We start from the raw sequence: 7,348 nt of genomic DNA, 5'->3' as shown, positions 1-7,348 counted from the left end.
AATATAGCAATAGCAATATGGCTAAATGACAGTACAAACGTGATTCTCGTTACCAGTCTCTATAAGCTTGCTGTCAGGATGCTGGGCATCCCTAATGCCAGGACAGAGTATGTGGCTTGAAGCCAGCACAAGCCCGTTGCTCTCTTCCAAGTTAGTTTTGTTGATTGCTCAGTGTTTGCACTCAGTGTTGGGCTGAGCCACTTAGACACTTCCCCCATGCTGGCCTGGCTGGCTCAGGAAGACATTCATGCTCTTCTGGTGAACTCAAGTAAGACCATTTATGCAACCCATGACCCACTCAACTCACACAGATATTTATTTACTTAAAAAGCCCTCTTCCAGTCCCCCTGGTTTTGAGATAAGTTCTTCTTCCTTTACAACAGCTGTGTTCACTCTGTTCTTCCTTGGGCTTCAAGAGCCATCTTGCCCATCTCCTCTGAAGATTCTGCCATTGTAGGGATATGTTGGCCAGTCAACAAACCTAGGAGAGTGCAGAAAAACATTTCAGGTGCAGGTGTTCTGAGTTCTTCACTTGACAGATAACAATGTTAGGAAATCATGAGATAGAAATACTCTTTATCTATCAAGCTAAAGTTAGCACTGAGCATGGTCTGTGGTACAAACACCAGGAACAGCCATGCAGTCCTATCAGACGACATGAAAAAGTAAGAAGGAAACAAGAAACCAAAAAAGAATTATAAAATACTATTTCCTTAATAATAAATCACATAATGTTCATAGAATCATAGAGTGGCTTGGGTTGGAAGGAACTTTAAGGATCCTCCAATTCCAACCTCCCTGCCACAGGCAGCCCAGGTTGCATGTTGCTCAAAGCCCCATCCAGCCTGGCCTTGAACACTTCCAGGATGGGGCATCCACAGCTTCCCTGGGCAACCTCTGCCAGTGCCTCACCAACCTCACAGCGAATATTTTCTTCCTTATATCTAATATAAATCTGCCCTCTTTTAGTTTAAAGACATTACTCCTTGTCCTGTCACTACAATCCCTGACCAAGAGTCCCTCCCCAGCTTTCCTGTAGGCCCCCTTTAGGCACTGGAAGGCCACAATGAGGTCTCCCCAGAGCCTTCTCTTCTCCAGGCTGAACAACTCCAGTTCCCTCAGCCTGTCTTCGTAGGAGAGGTGCTCCGGCCCTCTGATCACCTTTGTGGCCCTCCTCTGAACTTATTCTAATAGGGTAATATGTTCATGTCCTTCTTGTGCTGGGGGCCCCAGAGCTGAACACAGTGCTCCAGATGGAGTCTCATTAAAGCAGAGGAGGAGAACCACCTCCCTCAACCTGCTGATCATACTTCTTTTTACCGCATATTCTCATTTTTAGGGAGCAAGTACCAATGAGGAGAGCTTCTCGTCATGTCTTTGTTGACAGAATTTCATCTTTAGTACTAAGGCAGCAAACTGAGAGGAAACGATGATTTTATAGGCATTTGCTTGCTCTTTTATACAGTGGGACACATTGAGGCCTGTTCTTTTTATTGAGACATATTTAACTGACAAAGATAGGGAAAAGAAAAAAAAAAAAAAAAGAAAAAGAAACCTGAGAGACTTTTCTGTCACAAGACACAGCAAAACAGCAACATAAAATACAAGTGTTACTTGTCTTTGATGTTCGTTCCCCACCCCCACTATCTTACGGTGAGGTTTTGTAGGAGAACATCAAAGGGGAGGAAACAAAATTTTGCGCAGGCCCTGTGCTGGTGGATTGGGTGTGACCCCACGTAAGGGGGCTGCAGGGGGCACACAGGAGAGGAGGCCAACACTTGCTGGCTCCTGCACAGCCCTCAGGCAGCCAGCCTGGGGTGGTGGCCTTGGGACGTGCTGCTCACCTCGCTTCTCCTTCCTCCATGCCTTGGTCTCCAGGAGCAAGGCACGCAGCACTTCTGAGATAGGCCTCCCTCAGCCGCTGGAACCATACCTGGCCTTCCTCGTTGCCTTTGGGAGTCAGAGATGTGAATACAGGCACTGCCGCTGCTGTGACAACAAGGGACAACCACTCATCACAGAACTTGCTGTGGCAACAGGGGAAGGCCCAGCTTTATCGAGATTCCTGCACACTTCCCAAATGCAGATTTTTCAGTGTAACTACTGACAGAAGGATGTACTCCCATTCACTAATATTGAGGTTTCTCAACACAAGTAGAAGGCAAATTAGCATAATTTGAGAAACCTAGAAAGCTAAAAACTGAATGAGGTTCAGTTTGTAAAAAAATCTCATTTAGGCCATCCAGATCGTAGAATCATAGATTCATTTAGGTTGGAAATGTCCTCTAAGCCAATTAAGTCCAACCTCTAACCTAGCAGTGCCAAGACTGCCACTAAACCATGTTCCTAAGCACCACATCTACACGGCTTTTAAATACCTTCAGGGATGATGACTGGAGGGTCATAAATAAGTGGGTAAGGATCTATTTCTAGCTGTGGTCTCAGATAACTACTGTGCATTATTAGCATCACATCTCTCTATTGATTTCAGGTTAAGAGGAAAACGTTCTTCTTTCTTCTCAAATTTCCCCCTCTTCTTTGTGAGATAGGTGTTTTTTTTGTTGTTTTGTTTTTTTAACAGTGAAGGAAAGGACAACCTCTACTAATAAAAAGTTAAGCACAAAATCCCTACCTTAAAGAAGGAAAAACAAACAAACAAACAAACTCAGTAAGATGTAATATTAAAGGCATTATGAGCTTTGAGGTTACTGAATTTATATCTGAATCCCAGGAGATCCAGGCACATCAACCAGCATGTACAAAGGCCTGGAGAGCCCTACTTTGGCCCTTTCTCCCTGCCATCCCTGCACCCTGCAGAACCCCTCTCTGCCCAGCACTGCTGCATCCCCTGGTCTGAGGAGATCACCGACGAATTTGGACATCCACCTATCTACTCCCAGAGTTAGGGAAAATAATGAAAAAGAGATCATTTTAATGAATCTACATGAAATGTTCAGCATGTTACTTGCTGTTATAATTATAAAGTTAGGATTTTGCTTTTCATATTCCTTTAGATGTACATATGCTGAAAACAGTTTTTTTTTTTTTTTTTTTTTTTTTTGTATTGTCATATAAAACATTCCAGGTGAATTAGGATGGAGAAAACTTCCTCCCATTACTACTGAATGGAGACATGTAAAAAAAAATCTCAATATCTTATCTTTTTTTCTTGACGGTTGCCTTCCAGTAATAACTGCTCAAATACAATTTTCATATAAATAACTATGCAAAAGAAACAAGACAGAGTTTTTCTCTGGATGTTTTAACTCTCCTCTGATGTGAATATTGAATATAGTGAATAAAAATAGCAGATGGCTGAGGTTTCTCGTGTTTTGTCACTAAAATCTTGATCTGCCAAAACATGCTTACAAAACCAGATGCAGGTAAAGGATTCTCTTTATTTCAGCAGGACACACACAATTGGTTGTAGTGGGTCTAAAATATTGTCTTCTAGTCAGGCACAGAACAAAAAGCAAAAGTCACCTATAAGGGCTCTGTCAGATGTCTGTACTGACAAAATGGTGAACGTTTCCAAAGAGGTAGTCTGGATGGCTCGCTCTCCAGTCTGAGAGCTGAGCAGGATGATGAGATGATTCAGTGCCCAAGGCAGTGTTGGAGACTCAGAGTCCTAACAGAACAGCCACAGTAGTGACCACTTCCCAAAATAAATTAATATGATCATTAATCCTATCTAGATTACACATATGCCTAATTTTGTCACACAGTAAAGTTTCAGTGTGGGATCAGCACTTTGCAGGAGGCTGGTGAAACGGCCACTGCCACTTGCACAGGCAGGTGAAAAATAAGATATGATGTACATCTCAAGAGTGGCAGGACTTGATAAAGATCTGAATATCTGCAGGAGTTAGAAAAATCTGGATAAGAAAATAATGTTATGCAGGAGACAGTATGTTATTTCCTCTGGGTAAGGCACAGGTCTCCAAACTGTCGAGACAGAATTTCTTTCAAAGTGGTTTTTCGTGTAGAACAAATTTGATGTCAGCAGAATTTCTGAGTCAGAAAAAGAGCAGCATGGTTATCTTTCACTTCCAGTTTTAAGGAACAGCTTTGAAAACTACAGGGAAACATTTACACACACTGCATTTATTGCTATAATAAACCTGCTTTCATTTTCAGACCAGGCAATACCATGTGGAAATTTCACACATGCAGTGATTTTTATAGCTCATGAAAACATTTATATTTTCTTCCTTGTTGGAAAGATAACTCATGTAGCAATCAGAATATACTTTAGTAATTTAGCCATATTTACTGTAACATCCTGCTATTGCTCTCTTGTCATTGTTATCGTTATGACTCTATCTTCAGTTTTATATGCTACGCTCTCCCGAACTACTGCATCTCCCAAAGTGCATTTCTATTGCTATGCAATATCAGCTGTTCAGAGGTGCCACATCCTGCAGCCTGATGGAGACAAGGACACGGCAGCTCCATCGCCCAGGTCAGACCAGCAGCAGGGCTGAACACGCGTTCACAGTATGTATATGCCCACACATGGGTGCAATACCTACACATGCATATGTATAGATGGGCACACACATCCACAGAGATCCACTCGGCATTTAAACGAACACAAGCAGCACCAGCGTTCTCTTTCCTTTCCCCTCTCCAGATGGTTGGGATGAAGGCCTGTCACAGGGAGCACAGACACGCACACGTCCAAGTTGGGTCCCTCACAGCCAGACTCTGACACGAGATATCTCCAGGGGCTGCCCCGACCCCTCACCCTGCCCAGCTGCCAGCACCTGGCCCACCAGAGTAGCTGTATACCCTCGTATTTTCAGTCAATGGCTTCTCAGTCTCCTTGCCGGAGATATACTGTATCCGCCCTGCCTGATATTCCCGAAGGACTGAATGCATGAGGCTTGGGCCCTAATAAACTGATTCTCCCTAACCCCAGTAGTGAGAACTAGCCTCTGACAACCTTGCAAAGACTGTACTAAGGAACCTCTCGACCCTTTTGTTTGATCCACATCTCTTCTGTGGTGGTTTGCTTGTACCGCTCGTTGCACCATACAACATTGACAAATTTTCTCTAAGCACGTAAGAAAAATTCCAGGGCAGCAGGTTCCTGGACGGAGAAAGCTCCACTGGGCTCAGGTTTAACAGGTCTAAAATTTCCCAGTGTAGGCATGCAGGATACGACCATCCACCAAGACGTGCTCGTCTCTGACCTTCTCACACACAGGGTCTTTCAAAGTCTGTGCTACCACAGGCATGACAGAGCCAGTTTGTGATGGGAATGATGGTGCTACTGTGAAGTTGCATGAGAAAAATAATTAAGCACAAGACCACAACCACATTTAAAAAAAGATTAAAAAAAAAAAAGGAGAAAAAAAAAGGAAAAAAAGAAAAAAGAAAAAAAAAGAGGGAGGGAGGAGCAGGGGGAAAAGTTCTATTCTGGAAGGCCCTTTTCTCAATTGGATCATACCCTGTGTAATGGTGGGCACAGTATCAACATAGTAAACCAATTCCCTTTGCCTCCGAGTGAGGAAAACGTATTTGAAGAGTGCCCCTGGACACGTCCCTTCTGAGATTAGCAATCCAGGTGACTGCAGGATTCTGAGCTTTGCTGTTGATCCAGGCAAATCAAAAAGAGAAGGGAAAAATAAATACTGCTTCTTAATTGCAGATAGTGAGATAGTGAAAGCACATAGCTAGGATTCGAAACGGTCTCACAAACATAGAATTTGTACTAAGGATTCATTAGAAAAACAGACACTGTAAAGAAACAAACGGTAGGGTTTTGTTTTGCATCTCATTCTCACTAGAAGAAGAAGAAAAAAAAAAAAAAAACTTACCAAACTGAGGGATTAACTGGCCACCTAGGAAAGAACCAATCAAAAAAGCAGTGATGCAGCTAAACTACTCTGCTTGTGTACAGGATTTAATTGGGAGCAGGAAACCACACAGAAGTTCTAGATGAACAGTAGCTAATGCACCAGGATACAAGCTGCATCAGGCATTACCACTGCTGAAATAATGTCTCAGCATAACATTTCAATGATGAAGTGCATTCTTCGTGACAAGTCCTGTATGCATGCAACTGTTAAGCACTCAAATGCAGAGTTAGCAGATAAAGGTCACAGAAGTTCATCGTGATTTTAGTCAGATTCTTTCACTTCTCACCATCTGCTTCAATTACAGATGTGTTGCTGGAGATACAGTGACACTCACAAGGTGACAATGTGCACCAGGAAGCATTACAGACTTGGAAGGTGAAAATTTGGAAAATTTTTGCTATCCAGCAGCAGGCAAGATCAGTCAAGAAACAATCAAATACTTGGGGATGCTGCTTAGTCAAAGCAGGGTACGTTTTATCTTGGAGTAAAACTAGAATGTAACGAACCAGGAAAATATGATGGGTCATTTATGTGAATCACATTTAATGTTTGCTATTGCTACAATTTAAAACAAAAAAGGATCTCGTTATCATGCTCTTAAAAAATCTGATGTTGTCTGTTTTAATACTGTAATTAACACATGCATTAATACGTGCACTACCAGATGAGAATATTTTGCAGGCCAATTACATAGCATTCCATTTAATTGTGACATGTAAGGTCATCATGTGTATTCAAACTCTTCCTCAAGTGTCAGGAGGGGAAGTATTTGGTCCTGGTGTTTTTCAGTCTTTCCCCAAAGGCCAATGATCTTTCCTGTTGCGGTAGTGCCTGCCTGCCAGGTGCCCAACATGAAGGTACACATCCCCACACTTTTCCCAAAACCTTTTCAAAAAAAAAAAAAAAGCTTTCAAAAATCTGTACTGTGTGTGTCTCATTCAAAGGGCTTTCACCTTTGTTTCTAAAAGCAGTAATATATTTTTTTCTTTTGTTTTTAAACAAACCTATCAACAGAACCTCTAACTTTGACAAGGTCTTCATGGTGTGGGAACAATGGATAACTAATCTGTCACAATCTTCAGATTGTTGAAAATCTTTCACAGGTTGAAAAACCTGTGAAATTATCAAATACCTGGGATGTTTTAAGTCCTGACTACCTGGAAATAAATTATCTGCAATGTGGAGTTCTGATGTATCTATTTTCTCTTCATTTTTTAAATCAACAGCACTACTGTTTCCAAGAAAGAATGTTTTGTAAAATAAGTGTCACTTCTGGCAGAAGAGGCTTTTACTGGTCCGACCCTGTGTTTACTGTCAAACTAAAACAAACATAAAATCCTCAATCTAAAAATCAGTGTAGGCCCTTCTCTAACAACTTTACAGGGTTTCTACGAAACTTCAGGTAACCTATTTGATATATAATAATTTGAGTCCAGCTATTAGATGAAATTGGTTATCTACGTTTCCTCCTTCCAAAAAGTGTA

The 7,348-nt window shown here is 41.8% G+C and overlaps 1 long non-coding RNA gene across 2 annotated transcripts; it reads right to left on the bottom strand.

Moving 5' to 3' along the window:
* Positions 1-400: 400 nt before the first annotated feature.
* Positions 401-6,164, bottom strand: LOC121057289. Of its 2 annotated transcripts, none has more exons than XR_005813740.1 (3): positions 5,823-6,164; positions 1,845-2,065; positions 401-481 (listed from the first exon to the last, which is right to left on the bottom strand). It is a non-coding gene; the product is annotated as an uncharacterized LOC121057289 (long non-coding RNA). The 2 variants fall into 2 exon arrangements; XR_005813741.1 differs by having other exon boundaries at positions 1,934-2,065.
* Positions 6,165-7,348: the final 1,184 nt, after the last annotated feature.

This window comes from Cygnus olor, chromosome 1 (genome assembly GCF_009769625.2).
Source record: "Cygnus olor isolate bCygOlo1 chromosome 1, bCygOlo1.pri.v2, whole genome shotgun sequence".
Lineage (NCBI taxonomy): Eukaryota > Metazoa > Chordata > Aves > Anseriformes > Anatidae > Cygnus > Cygnus olor.
Note: the sequence above shows the minus strand (reverse complement) of the source record. Positions and strands in the feature narration are given on the sequence as shown.